Raw genomic sequence first — 20048 nt, 5'->3', positions numbered from 1 at the left:
ATGTCACAAATTCTGATACCAACTTATTTACCCTCAATGCAGACAGTGGTGGACAAGGAGTTCGTGCTTCTTGTCCTGTGTATAGCTCTGCCCAGTCTTATAGCTCACCTACTCAAACTGCTCTATTGCTCTTGGTGCTTTGCTATGGCTCTGGGTAAAAAAGTTTGTTTGGGGTTTAAGTTTGTTGTGTACCCTTTCATCAGAAAGTGTCCCAACAATGAACTTGGACTATTTAATGAGCTTCTATATAAAGGATTATCTAGCAATTTGCAGCTAAAACAGGGTCTGTTGGTGCGACACCTTGACTGTAAACTGTAGTTAAAATGGTGTCCTATAAATACTGGACCAAACCCTTTGAATGTTTGTATTATCTCAACTTTTGCAAGAGTTCTACTTAATCTCTGAGGAATATGTACTCGTATATGACCCCCAAGTCATGGGTTCCCATCCCATAGTATATATCGTGTGGGCACTCCAGGCAGTAACCCATTAAGAGTGGCTTCAAAAGATCCTAGAAACAACATTTAAAACTTCAGTCCAGAAGAACGCGGTCCTATGGATATCCATGGTATTGTGCAAAACCTTCAAATTCGAAAGTCTTGGATAGAAAGCCCGAGTGTGAGGATGACACATATACCACTGTAACAGGAATGAGTTTTTTTTTCCTTTTTAATATATTAACCCTTTGCATGTGACATCACGTTGCCTTCCCCAGCAGAATTACATCCATGCTGGATGGCAGAAACACCCTAGCGGTTAGCAGTTGAATTAAGATTTGTGTTGAAACAAATATCAATAACAATCACAGCAGAATATAACCACCACTTTTTACGATGGTGATTTATTGCTGTGCGGTTAGCAACTTTGTAACCCCTATTTTGGAATTGTATCCCTTTTGATGAAGGCAGATTAGGGCAATGTTTATCTGCAAATAGACTGAAGAGACTCGTTTTGTGCCTAGCCCTCAAGTTAACAGGATTTTGCAGCAAACATTTTTCACAAGGTACGTTTGATGTCCGAGCAATTTTATGTTAAGTATGTACGAGTCACGTCAAAGACACTCAAAATAATAAGTTAGCTAGTGCTAAATAACTATGCTAGCATCTTAGTGTTGCCATTTCTTACTATACAAATGGGCTGCGTTTATTGTGATTAACCAGGGATTCAAAACAGTATTCTTCTGAAAATCACATGTACTGAAAACGTATGCCAAATGAACTGCCAAATTATCTATGGATAAAATGAGTTTGCTTAAAACAAATAGTGTTGAATGTGATTACAAAATACGCCAGAATTTCACATTTGATCGCTCCATAAATGATTAATATCAGGGCTGTACAGATAAGCTGAGAGAAGAGTTAAATCCTTTCAATGAACAGTACATTAATCAGTCTTACCGCAGCCAAGTGGTCACAACAGGTACATAATTATTGGTATATCTATAGATGCAGTTCTATTCCAGTTAGTAAAGGCATCTTGGGAAGGATGTTTTTAGCAACTTACTTATGGACTGCTATCTTTATTCATTGACGTGCCAACATTGTGTACTGCTGTGTACTGGAGTCTTTCTATCAAAGTTGAGAATGAATTTTGACTGCAGCAAGGGGTCAATCAAGCGCCGTTTGAGTTGAGACGATACTGTGGAACTTCCTGGATTGAAGATTGGAATCCAGCTCAGAGAGGTAGACACAGCTATAAAACCAGCTGGCAAGCCTGTTGCTTTAGCCACACCTAAGCATCACATGCAAGCGTACACAATAGAGTCTTTATACTGTGGATGCAAATAAAAAAATAAATAAACAATCCCATTTCTATTGCATGACACACACTTGTAAATGCTCCGATCTCTCAGGATTTGAATGGGAGAAGAGTTGTATTTTTCCCATTTTTGTTTGAAATAGTTGCAAGCATTTGTGAAGTGCGACTCTTCAACAAATTAATATTTCTGGTTAAAAAATATGCTCTCATCCAACTCCATTTTCAGAAATCATCAGAATCAAGTTTTAACTCTATGGTTGGTGTCGTGTCCAGCATGGTCGCCGTGGCGACCGGCTGGCCCCGCCCCCTGGGCACGGCTGCAGTAGATCAGCTAATTTGCGTGTGTGCTACTTAAGGGTGGGTTGTGGGTTTTGCGGGTGCTGGCTCATTGTATTTTCTGTCTGCATCTCCCGCTCTGTTTTGCTCTGTCCTGTTTTGTTTGAGTCGGAAGAAACCTGTGTTAATACGTTTTTAGTTAAAGCCTGTTTGTTCTGTCTTGTCCCTGAGTTTTGAACAACTTTTATCATATTGAATAAAAGTTTTGATCGTCAACGCAATTGAGTTCTCCCTTCCTGCCTCCTGCCTCCGTTCTGGTCCGGTCTCCCTCGTGACAGAATGAGCCAGCCAACATTTGAACTCAGCGGACGATCCCATCCGACTCCCGTGCCTGCCTGTCCGACTCCCGTGCCTGCCAGTCCGACTCCTGTGCCTGCCAGTCCGACTCCCGTGCCTGCCAGTCTGACTCTCGTGCCTGCCAGTCCGACTCCCGTGCCTGCCAGTCAGAATCCCGTGCCTGCCAGTCCGACTTCCCTGCCTGCCAGTCCGACTCCCTTGTTTTGCCTGTCTGATTCCACCTGTCCTGTTTTGCCTGTCTGATTCCGCCTGTCCTGTTTTGCCTGTCTGATTCCGCCTGTCCTGTTTTGCCTGTCTAATTCCGCCTGTCCTGTTTTGCCTGTCCTGTTTGCCTGTCTGTTTTCGCCTGTCCTGTCTACCTGTCTGATTTCGCCTGTCCAGTTTGTCCGCCGGACCCCCCCTGTCGAGCGCCGAGTCCGGTCGTCCAACGCCGATGGCGCCTGCCTCTCCCCGTTCCTGCGTGTTCGGAGGAGGGAGCGAGGTTGTCCCAATCGAGAGCATCGACCCATTCCGACTCCGCTGCCGATCGCCTGTCCGACCCATCCCCCCCTCGCCGAGCGCCGAGTTCGATCGTCCGACGCCGATGGCGCCTGCCTCTTCCCGTTCCTGCGTGTTCGGAGGAGGGAGCGGGGTTGCCCCAATCGAGAGCGTCCACCCATTCTGACTCCGCTGCCGATCGCCTGTCCGACCCCCCCCTGCCGAGCGCTGAGTCCGATCCGTCCGACGCCGATGGCGCCTGCCTCTCCCCGTTCCTGTGTGTTCAGAGGAGGGAGCTGGGTTGCCCCAATCGAGAGCATCGACCCATTCCGACTCCGCTGCCGATCGCCTGTCCGACCCCCCTGCCAAGCGCCGAGTCCGATCCGTCCGACGCCGATGGCGCCTGCCTCTCCCCGTTCCTGCGTGTTCGGAGGAGGTAGCGGGGTTGCCCCAATCGAGAGCGTCGAACCATTCCGGGGTGCGAGGTAATAATTTTTCTTTTTGGGACCTCAGGAGCTGTCTCTTAAAGGGGGGGCTCTGTCGTGTCCAGCATGGTCGCCGTGGCGACCGGCTGGCCCCGCCCCCTGGGCACGGCTGCAGTAGATCAGCTAATTTGCGTGTGTGCTACTTAAGGGTGGGTTGTGGGTTTTGCGGGTGCTGGCTCATTGCATTTTCTGTCTGCATCTCCCGTTCTGTTTTGCTCTGTCCTTTTTTGTTTGAGTCGGAAGAAACCTGTGTTTGCACGTTTTTAGTTAAAGCCTGCTTGTTCTGTTTTGTCCCTGAGTTTTGGACGACTTTTATTTTATTAAATAAAAGTTTTGATCGTCAACGCAATTGAGTTCTCCCTTCCTGCCCCCTGCCTCCGTTCTGGTCCGGTCTCCCTCGTGACAGTTGAGATCTGTTAGCAGATCAGATCTTATCAAGTCAAGTTTCCCTAGAGTTAGTCCAAAGTAATTTCTTTTTAGTGAGCTGCAGTATTAGAATATTTATATTTGACCAAAATTTCCTGCTGCAGGCATGTTCCAATCTTGTGACGGAAATGTGAGAAATTTCGATAATCATTTTGCACCGCTTGCCACTCATCAAATTCATAAATACTTGGAGAAAATCTTCCGCATTCTCACCCCATTTACTCAAAACTGTTGTGTATGTGATTTCATTTGTATGATGTGTTTTGTCCCAAATTAGCTGTTATCATGACAACCAGAACAATAAGCCATCAAATGAAGACCAGTTTCATCTACAGGTATTTGTTTTCGAAAAAAAATTCTTCTTCATAGATCATGGGTCAGATGGCCCGTCTCCAATTATAGAATGATACGTTTAACAGCTGACAAATCTTTGGGGGGGGAGAATTCATGAAATGAAGCAAACTTTCTCCATTTGTAATACTTCAATTGAGGAACACGAAAAACATGTTTTGGAGAAAAAAGTAAGTTTCCTCATCAACAGGCACATTTTTCAATTCCTTAAACATTTTAAGACACAAATTAGTTGTGTTTAATTGCAGTGGTAAATATGAGGGATTTTGTTTTCGAAAGGCTTTGCTTCTTTAAGGGGTCACTGGATGCATAGACATTTTAGAGCACTTCTCAGTGGATACAAGGCATGATCTGATACTCTTCCTGGGCTCATGATCCTACTTTAAGGTAACAGTTTGTACCTACTTGTGCATCCACAATGCCGTAAAAGTCAACAAGAGAGAGTACTAAATGTGATGAACTACTGTCGGATGCTCTTTCTGAAAGTGTTTTCCGCTCCTTGAATTGTTCGAGCTGGGTTCTAAATCATAGATGTGAGGGCGAGGCTGCAGAGAGAAGACGAGCGGGCTGAAGAAGTGAAGATTTGAAAACAACGGTGAAGTGAAGCAAAGTCAGAGAGGGCGTCAGCCTTTTTTAAACAACTTTGCCATATGGATTCCAAGTGGCCCTTCCTCCAGTCACGGTTTCCCCAGGGCTGAACTGGATAGGATTGAAAGGGGTGCGGTAAGAGTTTTGGACGATCCTTCAAGTTTACACAACCAATTGAAACAGGCTTGTTTGAGATTGATGTTAATCTATGTTTATTATTTGGGATTTTGTTCATTTGCTGTTTCATTGACTCATGGTGGTTAAGATGTGAGTTTTTCTTCTCTGCACATTCGGATTCATTGTAAGTCACAGTACACTAATACAATGGAAGCTGAAAAAAGATGAATGACTCTGCTTTTCTGTTTAACCACATCCTGCCCCCAAACCTCTTAACCCCTATAAAAAAGTTCTGAAACTGTGAATCCTGAGCCTAGATAAAGGCTAACATTTGGGTTGGGACACAGATTGTCTTGAAGAAGTATTTTTCCATCCATCCATTATCTGCAACGCTTATCCTCAGTTGGGTCGCGAGGGTGCTGCGCACTAAACACCCAGCAGCTCTGCCGCCCGGAAGTATGTTTTATAGGCTGGAAATGCACATTTGATGTACTCTTTGTCAGGACCAGAACGGAAGCAGAAGCCACTTGCGTGACGTTTACCACAAGTTTTATTGAAAGAGAGGAAGGGCTGCGCCCACGATCTGGAGTTCGCTGGGCACGGAGAGCAAATCGCTCTTGTACTCGGATAGATATCCGAACACGGAAGTGGATCTTCCGTAGCAAGTGATGTCAGGGGCGGAAAACACCAGTTCAGGGTGTTTAATTGCAGTGGTAAATATGAGGGATTTTGTTTTCGATAGGAAGCAGCTGTATCCATTTTGGATTCAAATTGGTTGTCCAAAAACTTACTACCTGTACTGCTCACCCAATCATATGCCTTGGCAGACGTATATGAATCTCAAAACTTTAGTTTGTGAATTTTAAGCCCTGCCCAACTAATTAGCAAGGAGATAGAATCCCTATGAAACGTGGGTCTCACTAATATTTCATACTAAGACGGGGACCACAAAAATTCATGGGGCATGAGTTCTAGACTTTGGTCAAAATCAATGTTATAAATGAATACCCTTCCAGGCATCAATGGCTTTTCAATGTTGTGCGAGACTTTTGGTCCTTGAAGTTATGGATTCCCCTGAGATGAAGAGTCTGTTCTGTAGAGATAGGAAGAGTATCAGATCATGCCTTGTATCCACTAAGAAGTGCTCTAAAATGTCTATGCATCCAGTGACCTCTTAAAGAAGCAAAGCTTTTCGAAAACAAAATCCCTCATATTTACCATTGGTCGGTAGCCCGGACTCGGAGAGCAAGACGTGGTCGGCGTCGGAAACCAGACGTAAGCCAGAACGGGAGAGTAGACGTAGTTAGGAACAAAAAGGGGTCGTAAACTGGGATGGGAGAGCAGACATAATGGGGATCAAAACGGGTTGTAGCCGGAGACAAATGGGAGCAAAAACGGGACAGGCGGGGGTCAGGGTTGAAAAAGGCTTGCCTTGTATACACTGAGATTCGCAGACGGACTGACAACAGGGGATTGACAGGACTCGGTTCGAATACTGACAAGGAGCTAATCAGAACCCGCGGCAGTTGGCGGCAAATGAGCGGGCACAGGTGATTCACATCGGTAATTATGACACTCTTGGCTATTGCACTGCGACTGATACAAAGATGACACTTATGCCATTTGAAAGCTGAACATCCAAACGCCAACCCTACAAAAGATTAAAAATGTAGAGTTTATTCGAATAGAATAGAATAGAATAGAATATACCTTTATTGTCATTGTTACAAAATGGGTTAACATATTGTGACAACGAAATTGGGCATGACACTCCAGTTTTACACATTCACAGTGAGGTAAAAGGCCAAGAAGATAAAGGAACAGAGAAGATAAGGCTATAGTTATAATTTACATGGTATTTACACAAGAAATGTCGGCGTGTGGGATGTTACATAGGGTTGTTATCGTGATACCGTTGGTATCGTAAGGGTTGTGCAATATTGCATTGGTGCAAAAGTCATCATAGTGCAAAAAAATAGTCAGCATATGCATTGGTGCAAACATAGTCATCATAGAGCAGAAAAAAATAAGACATTGTGCAAGGTGAGCAGTAAACATAGTGCAGTCGACATGTGCAAGAACATAGACATGAGTACCATTATATTCGTATGAGGTAGTGTTGGCAAGAGTTTTCAGTTTTTTTGTGCGGTGTCTGTTTTGAGCAGTGAACAAACATAGTGCAGTCAGCATGTGTAAGAACATAGACGCGAGTACCATTTTACATTCGTGTAAGGTAGTTTTTTGCAAGAGTTTTCAGTTTTTTGTGCGGTGTCTGTTTAGGGTGGTAATGGCTGTGGGAAAGAAACTGTCTCTGAGTCTGTTTGTTTTTGCTTTGTGTGACCTGTAGCACTTGCCGGAAGGCAGCAGGTCAAAGAGGTGGTGGCCGGGGTGAGAAAAGTCCTTGATGATGTTTTCTGCTCTGCTGAGGTAGCGAGAGCAGGCAATGTCCTCCAGACTGGGCAGAGAGCAACCGATGATTTTCTGGGCTGTTTTGATGACCCTCTGGAGCTTTTTCCTGTCTGCTGCTGTGCACCCACCATACCACACCGTAATGCAGTATGTTAGAATGCTCTCCACTGTGGCTTTGTAAAATGACACCTGCAGCTGCTGTTTTAGATTATTTTTCCTGAGCACTCTCAGGAAGTGCAGTTGCTGCTGGGCCTTCCCTACCACCGCTCTGGTGTTTGCAGACCAGGAGAGGTCGTCGGAGAGCACCACTAAGAAATGCACGTACTTGCATGCATCATTAACGAGCTGAATGAGATAGCAATAATGATATAATCCAGGAGATGACAGCGGCGAGTAAGAGTTCCACAATCCGTACAATCCCTTTAATACAAGAGTGCTATAGTTACTCCCAACGGTTTCTTTGCACAAATCCTCAATGTTTACCTCTCTACGTATGTTTTTTTAATTAGATTAATAGATTATTCCAATTATGCAAAAAATGTTGTTAACTTCCCGTTTGCTTTGAACTTCCTTGTTTCGAACTTCCTTTGTAAACACTGTTCTCTGGGGTTGCAATGAAAATGTTATTGGCATTTTATGTTAATGACAATAAAGACAATCTTGAATCTTGACCCCAGTAACCACAAAGACAAAGGCTTACACACCTTGATTCATCAATTTGTCCATTAAAAAAATAATGGTGGTGATATTAAAATCAGAAAGAAGTCAATATGTTCTAAAAGTCCATTGGAAAAGGTCATATATGGTGTATGCTGAATCCTGCTTGACCGATGTAGCCCTGCCTTGCAACGTCACTTTACTCTTAAGAAGATAAAGTGGACGACTCTTGTAAAGTTCAAAGTTCAATGTTGGCCTTATGGGATGTGACCTTTTGTGATCCCACGCTTCCTGGCAATCGTCGCAGCAAGGGGCTCCGCAATTGGCACGCAGTGCCTGTGCAAAACAAGGATTGCATTGTACGCTTTTTTGGGGTGGCGCCAAGATCCCAGTTGGCGCGTTTGGAGCCTCGCAGTGTAGGCCTGACTTTGGCTTCTGCTTTGCATTTTTCCTGTCAGGGTTAAAGTTCCCAGGGGTGCAGGCTTATTTGCTGAACGTTTTATCAAATAAATCATATCTAGATTTTATGGCAGAGCTGCGTTGCACTCTTACCATCACCTGCTTTGATGTTAGGGTCCAATATTGCAATCAGAGTTGTTGTATGCCATATCATCGGCTCTCAGGGGTCACAAGCAAAAAGGAATTGGAGCAAATGGTGGGTTGTTGGGTTTTGCACGCTACATTTCTTTCATATCTTACTCTCCTGTTAGTCAAATATTTCTTTACACAAGAAATGTTTACAGACTCACAATGGTTGCTCACAATTGGTGGAAACATAGTGTATTTTTTAACATGATCACAAAATATTGGTGGCATAAGTACAAATATAGCTTTGAATTGGAGGGTTTGAGACTGTCAATTACCATTGCAACTTGGCTTAATGTGCTTGGCAATTTCTCCTCTGGGGACATTGGCTATCTTGGGATCTCAGGTTAGGTCAATAAGGAACTACACCTCTGAACACAATGCAACAACAGTCTGAGTCAAGTCAAGTCAAGTCATACAGAATCCTGCTCTACACCTACATGGCCATTCATAACCTTGCCCCTCTCTACCTCTCCGACCTCCTTCACATTGCCACGCTAACGGGGTACCCTCAGATCATCTTCCTCCCTGCATTTCACTATAACCCCTGCCCGCCTCAGCTCCATGGGGAGCAGAGCTTTCAGCAGCTCTGCCCCCCAGCTCTGGAACTCATTGCCGGCTGACCTCCGAAATTCTGCGACTCTGTCCACCTTTAAATCCGGACTCAAAACTCACCTCTTCAGACTTGCATATTCTTGACCAATTGTCGCACACACCGCCCCTTTTAACTATAATGTGTTTTATTGGCCATTCATAACTTGCTTGTTTCACTCTTGTTTTTCTCTTCGTTTATTGTTGTATCCTACTCATATGTACAGCGACCTTGGGTGTCCTGAAAGACGCTTCAAAATACAATGTATTAGTATTATTACTATTATTTTTATTTGTGTAGCCCTTAATCACAAGGAGTCTTAAAGGGCTGCACAGACCATTGTCTATTACAGACTACAAACAATTATTACACTGTCATGTATTCTTTATCCTCAGCAAGAGAAAAAAAGAATAGCATTGCTGTCACATATTGAAAAGTTGTTAACTTCTACTTTTGTGTGTGCCTGTATATAAAGAAAATCTTAACAGAAAATCAACTCATCAGTGTGAAAAAGGGTCCACACAATCGGGTACCTGGGGGTCCTCATCTGTGATGATCTATCCTGGACAGCAAACACCACAGCCATCATAAAGAAGGTCTAGCAGCGTCTACACTGCCTCGGAGTTCCTGACATTCCTCAAAATAAACAACCTAGGCTGGCATCTCCTGCTGGCCTCTGACCACCCATTCATCAGGACCCTACAGAGCTACAGCGTTTCCACATGATATGGGAGCTTAATTGTGGTGGACAGAAGAAATCTGCAGAGGATAATGAAAACAGTACGGTGCATCACTGCCTGCCTTCTCCCCTCCCTGATGGACATCTACTCCACTCAGTGCTTTAGCAGAGCCTAAAACATCACCAATGTTACATCCAGGTGCCTCGCTTGACCTGCTGCCCCCAAGGATGGCGCTACAGGTGCACTAGGAAAGAACAATCAGAATAAGGATCAGCTTCTCCATAAAAGCCCGGACCACCCTGAACTCCCACCTACAGCATTCATGAGCACGATATTCTGTACTACAGCCACTGTAAATATGCATGTATTCATTATATATTATTAATATATTATCAACCTTTTCATTCAATCCATTTGCACATGTTTACCCTTTTAATTTGTTGTACTTGCACCGAAAGGAGAAGCCCTCCAATTTCGTTATATGACAATAAAGACCATTCATTCATTCATTCATTCAACAGTCAGATCCTAGACTGAAAATTGGCAAAAGATGAACCACCTTGTCCCACAACATTTGCCTTGTTGGATACAAATGGAGGAACGAAGCATATGCTCATTCTGTTAGTGTCAACCAGGTGTAAAGGACACCTAGATTACCCCCCTCAAACCAGAAGCCTACCCCCCACTGGCACTTCCTCAGAGGCTCCAATGTGGTCATGGCTGAGCGGAAGTAAGGCAGGACTTCAGTAGGACACGCCTGACCGCAAGGGTTCATTCTTAAGCGCAGCTGAGTTGGCACGTTGCAGACCGGCAAACAAAATTGAAATATGAAACCAAGTGACTCATTGTTTCTGCCTCTAGGGTAGAAAGGATAATCAGTCCTTTCTGCTGAATGCAAAAGATAGTGAAATGTGCTCAGACTTTTAACCTACTAGTATCCGTTTTGTCCTTTTTATTAGTGTTAAACCCAAAGGAGCAAGATATCTTTTTACGATACTTTGTGAAGTGGATGCAAATTTTTAAAGGTCACTCCTGCTGATGCTTTAACTGCACTCGGGGATTTTATCATTGACCAGCTTAACGGAAATGTGAAATCACGCATGCAGTTGATAAACAAAACAAAAACAACAAAGACAAACCTCTGTGGAGAGACAATATTTTCAAAAATCTGAAAGGACAATGATGGATTGCTGTAAGAAGGTGGAGGAAAAAGTTACCAACAAAGGGCATACTGTCAACAATTCAAAACCTACAATACAATACACACACTGGCAAGAACAACATGCTTCTCAAATTGTATCACAGAGAACAAAAATAAGGCTAAATTCATTTTTGTCACCTTTGAACTCTTTACTAAATTCTATTTTAAAAAGTCTCCTCTGGAGCAGCCAAATTCTCTTTGTGAGGACTTTGCAGACTACTTCAATTATTGATCAAGTCCCACCTTTTACCTTGTCACAATAAAAGTTTTACAATAGCTCAACAGTCAATTGTACTCAAGGAGGGTTTTGCCTTGGTTGATGCAAGGACACTTGGTCGAATTTCGAGACCCCATTCCCACATTTCTTTTAAAAGTCATGTTATGGCTTTCTTGATGAACAGAATTTAAATATAGTAAATTGCTCTTTTCAGAAGGGTTTATTCACTGCCCCCTTTAAAGCGGTAGTAAGGTCCCTTCTGAAAAAGAGCAATTTAGACTCGAGCATTTTAAACAATTTCTGTCCATTGTCTAACTTACTAATTTTAAAGCTCCAGTGTGTATTATCTTACCGCTAGAGGGCACTGTTGTCCGATGCAAAAGAAAACCAGAGCCAAGTCTTCTCAGTCAGTTAGTGGTGGCGTGAATGTTCCTGTACAGCTTTCCTTATGAAGCCACACAAACAGTCTGTGGCCCGGGGATGCGGGATCAGTGGCGATGGGCTTTGCTCTCCTCTTATCTCAGCCTGCATATATGGATTCCAAGTCAGGGAGGGGGCAGCTTACAATGCCCCGTACAGTCTTAACCACCTGTGCTAGTTGTTTCTTTTCCTGTGCCGTAATGCTGCCATAGCACACGGTCAGGTTGAGGCAGAGGATGCTCTCAATTGTGTTGATAAGAGAGACCAGCACGTTTAAGTTTCCCTGGGAAGAAGATTCTTTGCAGAGCCTTCTTCACCAGGCTTCAAGTGTTAGTAGATCAGGAGAGGTCAGATTTGATGTTGTCCACCTGCTCAACCACTCTTTCGTCCATAAGGAGGGCGTGGTCAGTCTTCAATATCACCCGCTGCCATGAGTAAAAAAGTATTGCACGCCTCGCTTTGCATTTGCAGGGACTCAGAACAGTAATACTTTATATCAAAGGTTGCCAGACGTTTTGAAGCTGAGAGCTACGTTTTCTTCAATGAGTAGCGTGAAGGGTTACCAGTTTGATATCCAATTCTGTAATAACATGTTATTACTATGTTGTTAATGTATTATTACTATGTTATTAACAAGGTGTCATTTTTAGAGGTTAAAATAAGTGCAGTCAACAAATAAACTGCATGGCAGTTAGAAATCAATTTTCCTAGGAAATCAAAATGACCCATGATGTTATTTCAGAATCAATCCAAAGGCTACTCGGCGGTCTTAAGAGGCTACTTGGTGCCGGTGGACACCATGCTGGAGATGACTGCTTTACATACTAACTTTACTAATCATATTGATATTACAATGAGAAAATATCAGCAATTAAGAAAAAGAAAATCCAAAATGTTTGAAGATAAATAAGGAATAACTTTAACACAGAAGAATCTAATATATTATTGATTTTATATTTCTACTGCAACAAATAGGAGGTTTTGTGAGGATGACAGCAGGTTCGTACAGAGACTGCGCTTTTAAAAATCATATTAGGTACGATATGGAGTTTTGATTATATCTTAGTTCTGGATTTCACTGCTGCCCTCGATACAGTAGATCATAACATCAGAAACCTGGTGGGCATCTCTTGTACTGTTTTGAACTGGTTTTTGTTTCTACCTCACAATTGACATTTCTAAGTAAGTAAGGGTGCATGTTCTTCTGGAACTCATGAAATTAAATGTGGGTATCCTAAGGTTAAATTTTAGGCCTAGGTTTTAATTTGCTTCCCATTGGGGCCGTCATCTGAAGACATGGCGTCTGTTTCACAAGCGTTATGGATGCTCTTTTAAAATGCATTTTAGATATTAAGTCATGGATTACATGGACCTTCCTGCAGTTGAACCGGGACAAAACAGAGGTCTTAATCATGGGCTCTAAGATTTAACTAAGATATGTTTTTGTCAGGGCAGCACAGCGGCGCAGTGGTTAGCGCTTGTGCGGCACAGTTCATGTCATGGGAACCTGTCGTGGGTTCAAATTCAGCTCCAGACTTCCTGTGCGGAGTTTGTATGTTCTCCCCGTGCTTGCGTGGGTTTCCTCCGGGCACTCCGGTTTCCTCCCACATTCCAAAAACATACATTTCAGGTGAATTGGCCGGTCCAAATTGTCCCTAGGTGTGAATGAGCGAATGAGTTGTCTGTCCCTGTGTGCCCTGCGATTGGCTGGCAACCGGTTCAGGGTGTCCCCTGCCCACTGCCCGGAGATGGCTGGGATGGGCTCCAGCCCCCCCGCGACCCTAATGAGGATAAGCGGTACGGCTGATGAGATGAGAGATGAGATGTTTTTGTCATCCGAAGAATATATAACCAATTTCTTTCTCAGGCAAACAGAGGTACTGCTGCACGATTCTATTTCCTTTTGTTGAGATGACAGATGCTGCCCTACTTACAAACGGATGATCGTTCATAAGTAGAATTTGTTCGTACGTTGCTTCGGTGTTATATTAAGTATGTTCAAGCCTTGCATAAGTAACCTGTTTTGTTGTGTACTAAAAAAAATCATAAAATATTATGCTCAATAAAGATAAATAAAGTTAAGTGTAACTTACTTTTGGAAGACAAGCTTCAAGAGTTCCTCATCCGTGTTAGAGAGTGGCCAAAAAAAGCGATCCAACAATTTTCTCAACCGCATCAAGCTTTCTTATTTTACTCTCATTTCAAAATAAACGTCTCGCCTCCTCTTTACAAGCACCATTATTGAATGGATGCACGATACATTAAACGATGAAAATGTCAAAGTTCTTAGCGAGCTGGAGATAGTATAGACATAATATAGACAGTATAGAATGTTGACACACAAACAAGGAAGCGAATTTCTTCTTCCAGGTGGATGCTGGGTAACCTCTCACAGAGCCACACGCCGGTAGTGGCGGAAAGAAGCACTACAGTACTGTCCTGTACTCCAAAAAAATGTGCTTACAACACAAAATCTAACTTACAGCAATCTCCAGATATTTTTCGACATCCCGATTTTTTTTTTCGTATCTACCGTTTATTGTAAGTCAAATGGTCATAAGTAGGGGAGCGTCTATTGTATTTCCTGTTCTCCAAAACCTATGGAGAAGCGGCATTCAGCCAATTTTGTCCTCACCTATGGAACTATGGAATGGTCTGTCGAAGTACATCAGCTTATTTTAAAGAGGAGACTTAAGACCCCCCTTTTAATCACGTCTGTTAATTGATAATTTTCATTTTTTTGGATTGATTTTGCTTGTTATTTTTTATTGTTGCCTGAAAATTGCTGTACAATTACATTTTGATTTGATATGTGAACCTATCCAATATATATATATATATATATATATATATATATATATAGATATATATATATATTTATGTTTATATGTGTTTATACGTGTTTATATGTATATATTCTCGCATGTTCTGGATATACAGTATTTATAGTCCATTTCCAGTGGTTAGTGCTGTGGTTAAGCAAGATGGAAAAAAAGAAGTTTCCAACCGTTGGGTCAGGTCGAGGAGGAACGCGATGCTAAAATGTTGAAGTCATACTGTAAGTGTTCTGAGATATTAGCAGTCAGCAGTCCAACGAAGATGTAAACTATGTAAGGAAGCCGTAACTGAGCTACAGTGAAATTAATTTTTCATCTGCATTGCTGGGGCATCTTCATCCCTCCCCATTATTTGTGTAGTATGTGTGTGGTCTGCTGGCTTCCCGAGGTGAAGAGGACAACACAGGCACTGGAATGTTTCTAGTCTCTGTTCCTGGTAAGACAACAGTGCATACGCTGTACTGTAAAGTGAAATGGTAGACGTAACTTTTGCATGTTTATTTGCCATAAACTTAAGAACAAACTCATACTGGGGTTTCAAAATAGGGTTTTGATCTCATTATAAGTTTTCAAAATAGTGTTTAAAATCATCCAAGGGTTTTCAAACTAGGGTTTTTAATTCATTTTAGGCTTTTGAACTAGAGTTTTAAGTCCAACCAAGGGTTTCAAAATAGGGGTTTAAACCCAACCTTGAGTTAAAATTAGGGGTTTAAACACGTCCTTGGGTTCTAAACACGTCCTAGGGTTCTAACCTGGGTTTGAAACTCCCTTCAGGGTAAGTGGTTAAGGTTAGTGTTCAGGGTTAAGGGTTAGATGTAAGGGGGTTGAAGTTTAACGGTGAGAGGGTGATGGTTGGATTCATTGTTTTAAACAAGGGTTTAAAACGTATCCTAGGGTTTCAAGCCAGGGTTTTGAAAACAGTTTAGGGTTTCAAACTGAGTTCTAAACCAATCCTTGGGTTTGAAACTGTGGACTTAAACTTATCTTAGGAGGTTTCATACACACCCTAGAATTTCAAACGAGGGTTTTAACCTAATTGCTGCATTTCGAAGTTGGCTTTTGATTCATCCTAGTGTTTCAAACTAAGGTTTAAACTCCGTCGAGAAAGAAAGCGCAGAGCAAGGCAAAAAGTACATTCTGGTATTTTGATTCCCACCACCCCCGTCTGTCTGCACCCCGGCAACTTTTTTACTTCTCGCTGCTTTTACTCTCGTTTGTATTCCACCCCCACTCTTCCCACCCTAACCCGCCCACCGTCGACACCAGGCAGGTTGTTTAATTCTTTCCAGATTGCTGCATTTCGTCCTCACTGGAAAGGCTCGCAAGACTGCTGATGGAATTCCACACGAATAAAGGGGGTTTGGCAGCAGACCGGTGGGAAGTTCCTAAAACAAAATCAGGTCAAAGAGCGCCCTCTATTGGTGTTAAAAGGAATCATATATTGGGGACTGAGTGAATGGTGGCTGTCAGGTTAAAACAGGAGTGGCAAACTCATTTAGGCTCAGAGCCTCATTGTATAATCGCTAATGTGGGAAAGACTATGAGATCAAAGGGAGAGAGAGGTAGTAAGAGAGTGAGAGAGGTAGAGAGAGAGGGAGAGAGAGGGAGAGGCAGGGAACGATGGAAAATATAAAGAAGAGAGTGAAAAGGATAGGGAGGGATAAAACAGATAGAAGATAGAAAGATACAAGAGATATAGAGGGAGTAAGACAGAGAAATAAAATGAGCGGAGGAGACTAATACAGAAAGGGAAAGGGAAAACAGAGGGAGCTAGAAAAAGAGTGTCAGGAAGAGAGCGAGAGAGAGTGAGAGAAGGGGAAAGAGAAATAAAAAAAGAGATGGTGAGAAAGAGTAAGAGAAGTTCCAGTAGCTTTGTCGGTGGCACCTGGCAACAACTTCGTGACATCAAGTGGACATATTTAACACTGCAGATCGTTTTTTTCTTGTGCTTCTTTCAGTAGTGTCTTGCAGGCCGGAATCGAGACCTGATTCGCATGTTTAACACCACTGGGTTAAAACAACGCAAGTCTTTTACACTCACTCTTTTGGAGAGGGTTGGGGTGGTTGAAAATAAAACAATTGTTGCTTCATACTTCAAGTCTATGGCATCTTTCATAAGCGACAACATTTTACTATAAATGATGGAACACCTTCTGCAAAAGCAATACGTGCATATGGTATTTGTGAGGATGTGAATGAAGAGCCCGCAAATTTAAGCGCTATTTTGTTTCGCGTGTTTTGTATGGCCACAAGATGGCAGCAGACAATAAGATTTTCTGTAACAAGGTTGAAAGGGGGGGGGGATAGTATAGACATAATATAGACAATGTCAAACAATTCAACAACGCTAAATTAGAAGCACAAACAAGACAATAAAAGAAAAACTAGCAATGCCTAGAGAAGAATAACGGCTACAAATGGAACGATTAATAGTGCAGCTGGTCCATATTGACCGCCAGAAATCAATTTAAACGGTCTGCTGTTATCACTAGGGTGAGGATAATGACATTTTTAGCCCCTGTTGACGAATTGGATGCCGGTGTAATGTGACATCCAGAAATAGAAGATCCACAAAAGTGAGTTTAAATGATTGAACAAGGGAATACATCGGTAGTCCTAGGGGCTGATGAAGCATTGTAGAATTTATCAATTTATTAGGACTGCATATGTGCCAATTGTGCCGCTTTACAAGTTCGACTACTGTTAAAAAAAAAAAAAAAGATGTACAGCTTTTTCAAATGTAAACAAAAAATCTTAACTCAAGACTAGCATTTTAGTCAACACCTGCTTTATTTTAAAGCGAGACTAAGGCTACGTTTACAATGCAGGGCTTAATGCTCAATTCCAATTTTAGTGTGAAATCCATTGTTTTGTAAGATCGTTCACATTTCCAGCCTAAATGTTACTTGAATGCGACTTGATCTTTCGTGTGAGCGTGCTGCACCTGTCACGCATGCCCACAAAAGGACACGTGACATCACACGCAATGCACCCGTTTGCGTAAGTACTCATGGATGTCAACAGCAGAGCGTTGTCCCCCCAAAGTTTAGTTAAATCCATAACTTCGTTTTTACCCAATGAATACTGTCTTTAGTGTGAATGTAAATATTATTAACTACCACTAGAGTACACTATCACTTGAAGAAGGAGCTTGAGCGACATGTTGTGAATCCACGATGGCTGGGAGTTACAAGATAAGCAAGTGTTCATCTTCCATGAATGTGTGGTGTAATGACACTCCATGTTTTCTTCTGCCGTGGTTGTTTATTTCTTCGCTTCCTCCCACCTGGTTTAAGGCAGAATAATGTCATCTGCCGCCTATCGATAACATGCAGGTCACAGTAATGTGCCTTGACCGTTTAGACAGAAGTTGCATTCTAAAAGATCGGATATGTATCATTTAGGACCAGATATGAAAGTGGCATGAGTTCAATGAGAAAAAAGCGGATATGTGCCGTTCAGACAGACTTCAACAGATCAGATCCAGGTTGAGTCATGGAAAAGGACAAATTGTTTTGCCTGCAGTGTGAACCTTAACCTAAATCTTTGTGAGTGAATAAACGATCGCATTAGATTTCCCTTTTGGTAAATGTTTGCAACTTTTGATTTGAAAGAATCACATATTGTTGTTGGGTCAAAATGACCCTCCCCTAAATTCTATTTTTTTTAACTTAAAAATTTATGACATTTCCTAGATCGTCTCCAACAGAAGAAAAAACAAAATGTTTTAATTCACGTTCCCGAGAAAGCTGAACAATAAAACTTACAAAGATGATCTTTCAATCAAAAGAACCAATCAAGGTCAGTTTTTTTACACAACAAAGAATGTCGTAATATTTTAGTTGTGTACTTAGATTGATCATTATTGAACGTGTTCATGTTTTGTGTTGCACTGCACCGTTTTGTCTCAAATTGTTCACTCGTCTTAAGAATTAATAAATATACATACTAAATTCCTTCTCACACATGGTTTCCCCCTTATTTTAGCTATAGAAATACAGGTGAAGAGGGACAACTATATAACACATATTGCGGTGAAGGACAAGTTGTTTCTTTAGGAAATATGAAATTTGGCATTTGAAATGTAATCAGGAGTTCTGTGACGGCAGGTCACTTTGACCCCAGAAGACTTGTAGTGTATCTAGAAAAATCAGGACAACATTAAGGTTTATTTTCCCGAGACAGATTTTGTTTTGCGTGTCATAATCGAGTGCATGAACGTATCTACCGCTTTTTAATGTCAAAAGTTTGGCATGTATGAGACTCGGCAATACGCCTTGCAGAAGCTCGATAAAAGGTAATCTAAAATGATTTCAAATCCGTGTGAATTTAAGACCACAAAATAAAAAGGCAACTTGTGAATATATTAAGACCAAACACAGAAATATAGTGAGTGAGTTCGTGTTCTGAGCTCAAAAAAGGCATTTTTTATGCAATTTCAGTCAGGAACAAAGAACAGCATAAGGTAAAACTTCTCTGAGACAGAAAAAAAATATCAGTTCTCTGCTCTGCTCTGACTGGCTGGCAAACAGTCCAGGGTGTCCCCTGCCTACTGCCAGCTGGGATGGGCTTCAGCATCAGTTTGCAAAATTAATGAGTAAATTCATGATCTGATTGTCATTCTCCAGTGACAGTACTAAACGAAATTATGCGTTTTGACTCGCGGGGGTACGATAGTGGAAACATGTTATTGCACACATTTGTTTCTCTAGGCCTCCCCTTTATAAGCCGACGCACCAGTTCCGTTATTGTTTTACAATACTTGTCAACAGTAATCTGAATACACAGCCATCATGGCAATATGACGGAACGACTTATCGCACATCTGCTAACACATAGATTACAAAAACAAAAAAAAACACGAAAAACAGCACTTGTCTATCATCCATTACCGATGTGTTAGCAACGCAACAGCTCCAAAAAGGCCACCACTGAAGAGGACTTTGGCTAAACAAAAAGTCCAGAGGTGGCTTGTGAAATCTGTTATCTAGCCGCAGCATTAGGCTGGACCTACTGCCCCGCTTGTGTCTTCTCTTCTGACGCCACCTCTGTGTCTTCCCGGGACTAGATTATAATCCACCCGGTCGTTGTTGTATCGATGTGTGTAGCAGATATCCAAAAGCTTCTGTCGGGTGTAGTGGTGTAAAGCTGATGCATGTGGGGATAGAGTCCAAAGCCCAACATATAATAGGTTCACGAAAAAAGCACTGAATAAGCGAGAGAGAGATGAGATGCTGAATCTGTGCGGGCCACCATATTGGATCAATTTTAATAGGTACTAAGAAATAAATGGTAAAGCCACCTAAAACGCCTTACACATTTCACTTTCATTTGAACATTTAAAAAAGTTAATGTAGATACATGACAGCATCAAGTAGTCTGTAAATGGTTGGTTTAAGATTAGGCAATCGTGTAATTGTAATCCTGTGCAGTCCTTTGAGACATTTTTGTGATTAAGGGCTCTACAAATAAATGTGACTTGACTCTGTAGTACCCATATGTGATGGCCGTCTGTGTGCATACAGGTATGCAAGTAACATCACATGAAACTATCAATTGGCAGTGATGATCGTTTGAGTCAGTCTTTTCAATACTTGACACCGACCTGGCGACTT

Source organism: Urocampus carinirostris, chromosome 1 (genome assembly GCF_059441175.1).
Source record: "Urocampus carinirostris isolate Australia breed hairy pipefish chromosome 1, RoL_Ucar_1.0, whole genome shotgun sequence".
In the NCBI taxonomy this organism is placed as follows: domain Eukaryota; kingdom Metazoa; phylum Chordata; class Actinopteri; order Syngnathiformes; family Syngnathidae; genus Urocampus; species Urocampus carinirostris.
Note: the sequence above shows the minus strand (reverse complement) of the source record.